This window comes from Pinus tabuliformis, chromosome 2_2 (genome assembly GCF_031772625.1).
Source record: "Pinus tabuliformis cultivar Carrire ecotype Pingquan chromosome 2_2, CPIR1, whole genome shotgun sequence".
Lineage (NCBI taxonomy): Eukaryota > Viridiplantae > Streptophyta > Pinopsida > Pinales > Pinaceae > Pinus > Pinus tabuliformis.
This window is the reverse complement of record NC_142300.1, coordinates 46867658-46878673: the sequence shown is the minus strand read 5'-3', so window position 1 is coordinate 46878673 and position 11016 is coordinate 46867658. Positions and strand designations below refer to the sequence as shown.

Sequence of the window (11016 nt, the reverse complement as noted above, 5' to 3'; positions counted from 1 at the left end):
AATTAACAATTTCTGTCTTTAAACTTGTGAGAATAATCCAGGTTTGTAGATGATGAAATTTTCCCCTTTAAGAATAATTCAGTCCTCATAGAATTGCATGGATGGAATGTGTAACAAACACAAACCGAATTCAAATAATAGGAATTGCAATAGCGATGAGGGATGAGAGAAGAGGATGAAATATTGTTACTGTATATTTTAAGAGTCGCAACCATAATCCAAAATATAATAAAGTGCTAAACAAGCTTCAAAGCCGTATCAGTCACCAGTCCAATGTGATAGATCTAGAACATAAATATTTAAAGCACCAAGCTTTACCGCTAGAGTTATCGGCTTTACCAAATTTGACTGGACAATCACCAATTAACCCAGAATATAAACTAGGTTGTGATTCTCTCAACTTGAAAACACTTTCGATAACAGACAATTCAATTGCAGTTGTGTCCAGACCACAAAAAATTGTCCAATCATTTACAATCATTCCAGCGCCTATTACTTCACTTCCACGATTGACAGTGCCTGCCACAAGAGGTACTTGAAGAAGAGTTGATAATTCATCCAGATCTTCTATTGAAGTGTGTGGATGGACCAGACCACCCTTATTGGAGAAAACACTATAACTCCCAACAAGAATATTTCCCGCAATAGTTTTCCTGAAAACCTCAACTCCTAGAACGTCTGCTATTAATTCTTCTGTCTCCCTGTCCAGGTCGGTATGAATGAGAGCAACATGATCATTGCACACCACACAATTGCCAAGCACAGATAGTCGTTCTTCAACACGTTGCACCACAACTTCATCAGGCAAACTATTCCTCAGGTGTTGAAGCTCTTGGTCGGTAGTTGTATTTGGCAGCAAAAGACCATTTTTGTTCCCAGCACAAAGACGGCCAACAATCCTGGTGCCTCCTATAGATGTCTTCACAACAGGAATAACATCTGCCAACTCTGCCTCAAATGTGCTGTAAAAATGCTCTGATACCACATATTGAAAAAAGAAATTAACTCAAAGAGATTACAGGAAAACACATATAAAAACCAGAGACAAAATATTGGCGGAAAAAGGCTGAAGCCTCATGCTTCTCTCTCACTACACATTTTAAAATAATTGAATATAGTGTTACAAATAAATAGATGAGAGACAGTGTTCTCAAGATAGTGCGTGCTATCTTAGACACTTTTGGTTGAGATAATTTCTCCTTTGGTTGAGATAATTTCTCACTAGACACACACCAATATAGGAGTTACCTAAACTAACTCCTATCTTAGAGGAACAACCCAAGAGTTAGGCACAAATTCCTAACTTGGAATATTTAATTAATTAATTTATTTTTGGATTTATTATTGTTTTATGAGAGAGGCTAACACATGCAAATCAAAGGGATGTGCTATGAGTGACATTTCTTGAGATAGAGTGCATTGGGAGAATTAGGAAGGAAATGGCCTTTAGAATTACCTAGAAATATGCCCTCTTGCCTAAGTGCAAGGGTAATAAGGGGTAGACATAGCTTCGATGATGTCTTCATCAGAATGGAAGATGGGAGGACGGGAGGAAGACTGACTACATGGTGCAACGACGGTACCTGGTGCATCAACCTGAGAAATAAGGTTCACATACACATATTCTTGAATGGTAGATGACGAGCTAGTAGATGGAGGATCTACGGATATTGAGACCTGGGATTATGTCGAAATAGGTTTGAGAGAAGCGTGTACAGAAACCTCATAAAGGTTTGGCTTCAAGGAACTGAAGGATGACGATAGGTAAAGGATATGGCCCGTGGTGTCCATCATCTCAACATCGGGGGGGGGGATCATGATGGTGGGACTAGAGTCCCCCTATTCAAGTTGACTAGTGGTACCAGAATTCACGGGTAGAGGAGTAGATGGTCCACTACGAGTGTCCTTGTATTTGCAAAGTGCCTCAAGGGAATCGCGAAATTCATCGAGACGAGGGAAACAATGGGAATAGTGACCATGATGATCACATAGGGCACAAGGTTGATTTGTGCGCAACATTCTGAGTTTCTTGAGTGGACTCAGTAAGTTAACCTAGACCTTAGGGATATTTGACTTAGGGAACGTTTCATGAACCAAAGGTTTGAGATGGGGAAGCTCGGGACATTTATTGGTGGCATGCCAAACAACTTTACACAAAGCACACGGAGGTGATGACTTTAGGCCTTAGGGGCTGGAGGAGCTTGGGGAGCCTTGTCCTTAGGTTCTTTCCTCTTAGATTTTCCCTCCTATTTGGATGATTTCACAATAGGAGTGGGTTCATGTTGAGGTTGTGATGGAACTGAAGCATCGACATGGGCCGTAGGGACTGGTTGAATCAGGGTCAATGCATGATAAGGTCTTAGTTGACTAGGCAGAATTCTTGTAGGGGGATCGATGTACCATATTGGGATCCCCAAAGTCATGTTAGGAAGGACCAGCAAAGCCATGATAGGGACATAAAATAATCCCATAGGGGGAAATTAAAAAGGTATCTGACCTGCAGGGTAATGTCCCTACGGAATAGCTCTTGGATGGTTGAGACCTGGAGGAACAGTGCCTGGTGGAAACATAGGAGAGGCACCCACAAACAGAGGAGGTCCTGGTGGGGTGGATCCGGAGGGCTCAGCTGGGATGGAAACTGTAGGGTACTGAGGAGTTGGCTGTTAATCAGATGTACCAGACTACTTGAGAGCAGCTCGCGATGCTTGTAACATGCAAACACTCAAGGAGTTAGGCTCTGAGATGAGAGGGGGAGGACTAGGGAAAGCACCCAACAATGAGCAATCTTTATAGACTCCAGGTGAAACACCGATGAGAGGAGTTGAGGATTGCTATCTGACATTGACGAGATAATGGACTCGGGGGAGGTCACGTATGCTGGCTAGTAGTAAGTCGACTAATCAATACTAACGATCTTCCCTTCATGGGGGAAGCACATCTTGTGGAAAACCACATATGTTATGGTTGAAATGGCATATGTGTAACTACGACCCAAGAGAATGTTGTAATCCAAAAGGGCATCAAGAACCTCAATGTCAACATGAACAGTCTTTCCCACAAGGGTCACTAGACAGTTGTGGTACATGCTAAGGGGTTGGGAGGAGTGTCTGTCCCAAGCACGCAAAAGTGATGGTGGATTGGACAACTTAGGTGACTTAAGTTGTTTCCAAACGACAAAGGACATCACACAGGTGGATGCACCTTTGTCAATAATGCATTGGGAGATGATGGCATTACAGGCTCTAACTGGTATCTGGAAAGCAACAGATGAAGGCAATGGCAGATGTTCTGATGTATCAATAGCGAAGACAATCAAACGATCGTTAGAAGGATCTGCTGCACCCAAGGCAGTTAATAGAGCTTTCTTTTGAGACAGGCACGATTGGAGTACTTCCAGTGTCGACATGGCGGCAGGTGATTGCACCAAGTTGTCTACTATACTTTATGTATGGGCAACTCGGTTGGAAGTCATGTTACGACGTAATGGTCCCTTTCGGATCTTGGGAATGGCCTCAATTTTAGGTTGAGGGATTTGTAACGGACCATTTTGTGTCGTAAGAGGCTCAACAGATGCTTTGGTTTTGGACTCAGTGGCATACGAAGTCGATGTCTTGTCATATTGACGCGATCAAGTTTGCAGGTTGATATTAGAGGGGTTAACCTCATCAGAATTCATCATAAGGATCTGGTAGTCACCAAGACCAAAAGGTTGGGGGGGATGGGATGCTTGACCTGGCTGAGGTTGAGCAGTGACAAATCCTTGCTGAGGGAAAGGATTTGTAAGCACTGCTGGTTGAGATGACGTAGGATTCTGAGGCTATTGTTGACCTTTAGAAACTGCTTGAGCTTCCCACATTTGGCGCATCTGGGGTAAGAGATGACACTCATGTGTATAATGGCCATGTACACCACAACATGCGCAAGGCTTGTTCGTATGAATAACCTTGTTCTGCTTGGGCTGATTGCCCTATTGCTGGTTTTTGGTGTTAGGCTGGTTCCCCTGGGGTTCACTAGGTTGGTTACCTTGATTACCCTGGTTACCCTTGTTACCTTTTCCCTTATTATTTTTCTTTGAATTTTTGGGATTGATCGTAGTCTACTATGCAAACACTTGACCCTGAGGGGGCGGTGGGTTTTGGGGCAGAGGATGCATGGGAGGCTACAATGTTAATGCTTGAGGGGTTGGAGCGATCGAATGTGCATAAGGAGGAGAAACCATTTGGTAGACAGGTTGGGGTCCTGAAAACATGTTGCTAGCAGGTGGGGCATTAGTGTTAGAGGAACTGGTGCCCCCCTGCAAATAGTCATAACTTTGTTGAGTATATGGTGAAGGATGTGAAAGGGTTCCAAAGATACCTCAACGGCGTGAGATGTCCCAGGTGCATTGGCACTTCTAGGACGAGGGAGGTCTAGAATGACAATATAGACATAACCAGATTGCACTTAAATCATGTCATATCTTAGAGCGGTTTGGAGAGATTCTTCATTGGTCCGAGGAAAATGGGACACGACATCTTTTCGAATGGGTGCTAAAAGAATCCTAAGAAACCAATCTAGATAGACATAGTCTTTGAAGGGTGGCGCATGACATGTGCTCCTCCTTTGACGCCACTCTTGAATATGGTTGGAAAGGCGAGTGGCGGAGGACTGACGGAATGAGGTCAATAGCTCCATACTAGTGTCGTACTGGAGAGGTAACTGGAAATATGAAAGAAACGCTTTAGCAAGCGTCATGAAAATGGAATGAGATGTGACAGGATGGTCTACATACCATTTTGCAGTGTCTCCAGTGAGCATTTGTTGGAAAAGCCGAAGATGAATGGAGTCATCGGTAATGGAGTTGGATGAACACCACATGTGGAAGGATCAGACATGGTTGGTAGGATCTTCTCCAGCATTACCCTCAAACTTTGGGATGTCTGAGGGAAGCTTAGTCGGCATAGAAGGTGATCTGGATTTAAATAGGAATGCAACAAATTACATATATGACCATAAATATAGAGATGCAATAGAAATAGTACTTCATTTCATTGATGTAAAATATTGAAATACGCTTACAAACAAAAATGGAAATAAACTAGATTGGGCAATGGTAGCTTATCTCTAAGAAGAGATGTGGCAGCTACATGCCTCTTAACTATCTTAGAATGAGGCTCAAAGGCCTATTTATTGTTGAGAAACAATGGAAAACCCTAAACATCCAAAAACCTAACCCTAGGAGATGAAGCGCCAAACTATGTGCCCCGTCTTGGGTAAATTGGTACATCAACTTCCCGGGGTCGTAACTTTGGCATACGATCTCCGTTTGACGCGCAAAATACCTCGTTAGAAAGATCTATCTGAGAACTACAACTTTGGGATGAGAAGAATTGGACTATGGACCAATGTTTCTCCTATATTTACCCAAAAAATGTCGTTTAGGGCCTCAAAACGGCTCCGGAAGTTCAAGACCCGAAAAACTACCAAAAATAGTAAATTGTTCTACAAATAAGGAAACTGAAAAAATGAAAGAAACAATGGTGGAGGTCCAAGTGGAATAGGTGCGTTGCCACCAATATCTACCTGGATCATTCCTCACCCCTTAGGAAGCAATGGTCCCCATTGTGTTGAGTTCCTCCATGAGATGAGGAAACTTCTGCTGAACTTGGACCCTGGTAAGCCACTTGCCTTGGTGAAGGAGTTGGCTGGCTTGGACAACTCGATATAGTTGGATCCTTTGCTGTCGGGTGTTCTTGCTCTGTGTGTCCATGATCTGATTAGTTGTGGCCTGTTCCATGCAATCTGGATTTAACTCTGTAAGTGTGAGTTGTTCTGCAATGTCTGATGTGTCTAGCAATGGTGGGAAGTATGGTTGAAGGTGGTCCACATTGAACACTAGGTGTAGGCCAAGGAATGGGGGAATGCTGAGCTCAAATGCATTGTCTCCCACAACCTTGGTGATGGTGTACGGACCATATCAGAGTGGTATAAGTTTCCGATAGGCTCCGGTAAGGCGTTCCTTTTGCAAATGCAACCAGACTTTGTCGCCCACCTGAAACTTGTGTGGCAACCGATGTTGATCATGTCGTTGATTTTATTTGGCATTTGATTTCTCCAAAATGTCATGTACCTACTGGTGAATATGTTGGATGTGCTCAATAAAATTGTTTGCCTTATTGGTTTCAGACTGGACATGAGCCGAATCTACCTCAGTAGCTGCAAATGGCATGGCCACATCAATGGGACATAGTGGCTGGAATCCCAAGCCCACCTAAAAGGAGCTAGGGCCAGTCAGGCTGTGGAGAGCCCGGTCATAGCTGTGCTAGAAATAGGGGAGGTTCTCATCCCATGTGCATGGATTATTTGAGTTGTACATGTGCAAAATGTGTACGATCATCCTATTGACGACCTTTGTCTGGCGATCAGTTTGGGGATGGAAAGTTGTGGACTTAATAAGATTGGCGTCCAGCATTGACCAGAGACTGGACCAAAATGCACTAAGAAACCTGTTGTCTCGATCGGAGATGATAGGTTGTGGGATCCCAAAGTGTACCCACACTCATTCAAAGAAGAGTTTAGCAGTGGCTTCTGCTGTGATATTCTTCTTGCAGGTTGCCATAATGGCCATCTTCGAGAATCTATCGACGACCACAAAAACACAGTCATTGCCATGTTTAGTAGAAGGAAGGACCGACATGTAATCCATGGAGATGGATTCCCAAGGTCGACTAGATGTAGGCAACAGAGTATAGAGGCCTTGCTTCTTGATAGTTGGTTTTGAAATGGTGTAGGCAGTGCAGGATCTGATTTACTTCCCGATGTCCCATCGAAGATTCGACTAATAGAAATACTTCTATAGTACAGCCACCATTTTCTCGACCCTGAAATGCCCAGCAACCTGACTATAGTGTGCTTCCCAAATCATCTTGGCACACTCACTTGAAGGAACACAAAGGTGACCCAGGTGGCATAACAGGGCATCCTGGAGGTGAAAATCTAGAACATGCTGACCTTCCAAGAGCGTCTGGTATGTGTGGCCGAATTCTGGGTTGCTTTTGTAGATAAGTGGCCAATCAGAAGTCTCATGACCATAAGAGTTGAGCACGGTGGTTAATGCCATGATCGGTGGTCGGTTGAGGTAATCTACAACATTATTGGTGCTTCCCTTCTTACACTTGATATTCAAATGGAACTGTTGCAGGTATGTGGACCACTTCTGATGGTGATCATTCTGCAACTTCCCTTGCATCTGTATGAATTGTAGGGACCAGTGGTTTGTGTGGATGACCGTTTCCTTCCCCAAAATGTAATGCTTCCATTGTCGGTAGGCCTGGACAATGGAATACATCTCTTTGTCATAAGTGGGATACTTTCGGATTGTGTCTGAAAGTGTCTGACTATAATATGCCACTGGATGCTCATGTTGAGTAAGGACTGCCCCAATAGCATAGTCAGAGGCATTTGTCTCGACCTCAAATGGCTATTGCAAGTCTCGTAATGCGAGCATTGGTGGCGACAAAGGCAATGTTTAAACTCTGTGAATGCCTTCTGTTGAGATTCAGACCAAAAGAAATTTTCTTTTGCTCCTCCCTTGGTGACTTGACTCAAGGGCCAAGTGATATGAGAGAATCCAAACACAAACCTGCGGTAGAAATTGGTAAGACCCAAAAAGCTGTGGAGCTCTGTCAGAGTGGTTGGAGCTGGCCAATCCCAAATGACTTGGATCTTGGCTAGATCCACATGCACCCCCCTTTCATCAATAATGTATCCCAGATACTGAACTTGGGTCATGCCAAAAGTGCATTTCTCCAAATTGGCAGATAGGTTGTGTTGCCGTAGTGTTTGGAGAACCTATCAGGTGTGATGGAGGTGCTCTTCCCAACTTTGGATGAAGATCAGGATGTCATCCAAGTATACCCCTACAAATGAGTTGGTGAATGGCCACAAGATTTCATCCATCAAACTCATGAATGTTGTAGGAGCATTCGTCAACCCGAAAGGCATAACCAACCATTCGAAAAGGCCTTCCTTGGCTTTGAAGGCAGTATTCCACACATTGGAGGGTTCGATTGGTACCTGGTGATATCCTGAATTCAAGTCGATCTTGCTGAAATATTTTGCCCCCTTCATTTGGTCCAAAATGTCATAAATTCATGGGATCGGGCACCTATTCTGGATAGTGATCTTGTTTAGCGCCCGATAGTCAATACAGAGTCTCCAACTTCCATCCTTCTTCTGTACCAACATGATCGGGTTGCCACAGGGTGATGAACTATGTCGGATGTGAGTTTTCTGCAGTAATTCCTAAATCTACCTCTTGATTTTGTCATTCTCCAGAACAGAGCACCGATAGATTGGTCCATTAGGCAGTGGTGCACCTGGGGTCAGATCGATGGAGTGCTTGACCTAGCAGTGGAGAGGCACCCCTGCGGGGGAGGTGAAGATGTCCTCATACTCCTCATGACCTTGTTCATCTGTTGTTGTTGTGTAGAGGGGCCCTGTCCGGAGGTCGTGGCCACTATATTCTTCTTTTCTTGAGGGCGTATCATCAGGAAAACAAATTTTCCGGTTATGGAAATGAGCTTACTGCATTGTTTTGCAGTAACCAAAGAGATGGCAGTAGGCAGTGCTACCTTCAGTATCCTGTATAACTTATTTCCCAAAGTAACAATAACAACATGAGCCCTTGACTCATACATAACATGTTGCTTTGATCTAGGTGGATATTGGTGGCCACTCACCTATTCCACTTGGACCTCCACCATTGTTTCTTTTAGTTTTTCAGTTTCCTTATTTGTAGCACAATTTACTATTTTTGGCAGTCTTTTGGGGCCTGAACTTTCAAAGCCGTTTTGAGGCCCTAAACAACATTTTTTTTGGAAAACTGGGAGCAACATGGTTCCATGGATTGATGTTGTTCATCCCAAAGTTGTATTCCCCAGATAGATCTTTCTAATGCGGTATTTTGTGTGTCAAACAAAGATCGTATGCCAAAGTTAAGACCCCGGGAAGTTGATGTACCAATTTACCCAAAACGGGGCCCATAGTTTGGCGCTTCAGCTCCTAGGGTTAGGTTTTTGGATGTTTAGGGTTTTCCATTGTTTATCAATAATAAATAGGCATTTGAGCCTCATTGTAAGACAGTTCAGAGGCATGTAGCCACCACATCTCTTCTCAGAGATAAGCTACCATCGCCCGAGCTAGTTTATTTCCACTTCTGTTTGTAAGCGTATTTCAATATTTTACATCAATGAAATAAAGTATTATTTTTGTTGCATCTTTGTATTTATGGTCATATCTATAATTTGTTGCATTCTTGTTTAAATCTGGATCAGAAGGCCAACCAACATCGTGGTGTATGGGGTCGTTTATCAATTGGCTAAAATCCGGTAGACTTAACCCAACCATAAAAGGGAGCATGAGGGTTGCCAGAAAGGTTCTTGAGACTATTCCGCTTGATGTGACCACCGAGATAGAACCAGAGCCAACACCAGGTTGGGTTCCTGCACCAGCTGTGGGTTCAGACATGGTGACGATATGCGGGGAAGGAGGCTCGGAATCAGATGAACCAGGAGAAGAGTTGGTATGGGGACTCAGAGGGCTATGAAATCGAACTCGATGGGGAGAGGTAATATGCCCAAGTAGGAACGAGGGGTGAAGGCCTAATAGTCTCTGTGGTAAACACCTTGGTGGCACAATGGTGGTAAGACACACGTGACACATAAATGATGAAGGGAGATCAACAATATGCCTTTGTCTCGATGAGGGGAGATAAATTTATTATGTTAGGTCTTGGCTTGGTGGTTTAAACCGAGTGCCCTTCGCTTAAGGTGTGCTTGTGTGTGCAAGTGTATTTATTGACTAAGCCCAGATCATGTTTGTAAAAAAATAACAAATCTTACTGAAAATAAACTGAAATTAACAAACATAAAATGAACAGAAAAACAATTAACTAAACCCCACCCAAACTGGGTTTGAAAACACTGTGCTGGTTGGTGGCTAAATCAATGGAAAACACACTAAAAATGTTAAGTGATCTAATTGTCAGTGTGACTAGGATCAAATGGAACTAGGCTACTAGAAAGTGGTGCAGCAACAACAAAAAATCAGAGAGGAAGATCACAGCAAAAAGATAGGGAGATGGGTGAAATACCTAGGGCAACTGATGGGAACCTAAGGCCAATGAACAAACAAGGTTTAATATGAAACTTTGGAGGTGACAACATATCTTTATAGATCTGAAACAAAAGGGTAGAAATTCCGAAAATATGGCTGAAAGTGTTACAAAAACTCAGACTACTCACTCAGCGAAACTCCTCCTATAAAGGTGGAAGCATACTAGAAGCCCTAGGGGGGCCTAAATTCCACTCCGACGAGTAAACCAGAGTAGATCAAGGCCTAAGAGGGACGAGACTGAGGTTAAACAACCCAGCAGACAACGCTCAACAAAACCGAGAAACAGATTTGATAAAAACCCGGAAACCTTAAAATCGCAGGTACTGACCTGTTTTCAGGTGAGAGCACAATTTTTAGGCTGAAACATGCGCTTTGGACTCCAAATCGCACTTTTTGGGCTAAAAAGTGTGATTTATGCTCCTTGATTCTTGGTCGAAAAATATTGAAAAAAATGTTGTCTCTGTCGCAGCTCGTCCCTGTGAATTGCAAAAAAGACCAGAAAGCTTGTGGAAGTCAGAAATTTAATAGATCTAGGGTTAAAAAGCTAGTAAAAAACATTAAGAGACTGAAAAAAGAAGAAACACTAAGCTGAAAACTGAAGGTCACCCAGGTTTCTAGATTTGAAGTAAAAAACTAGCGGAGTTGCCAATTTTGTTGTAGTGTTTTCTTCTCAAAGATGTATGAAAAGAACCCACTTAAGGTTGTGGATGACAAACAATCTCAACAATATAAATGGCTGCTAAACATTGTATATCTGTAGCAACTAATAGAAATAAAACTTGCCAAAGCCCTGATCTATGCCACAATCATAGCTAAACAAGAAAATAAAATAGTAATAACTCCAATCATCCAATGAAAACC

At 43.0% G+C, this 11016-nt stretch overlaps 1 pseudogene; it reads right to left on the bottom strand.

Annotated features, from left to right (window-relative positions):
- Positions 1 to 262: 262 nt before the first annotated feature.
- Positions 263 to 11016, bottom strand: part of LOC149191414 (eukaryotic translation initiation factor 6-2 pseudogene) — a 37504-nt pseudogene continuing 26750 nt past the window's right edge.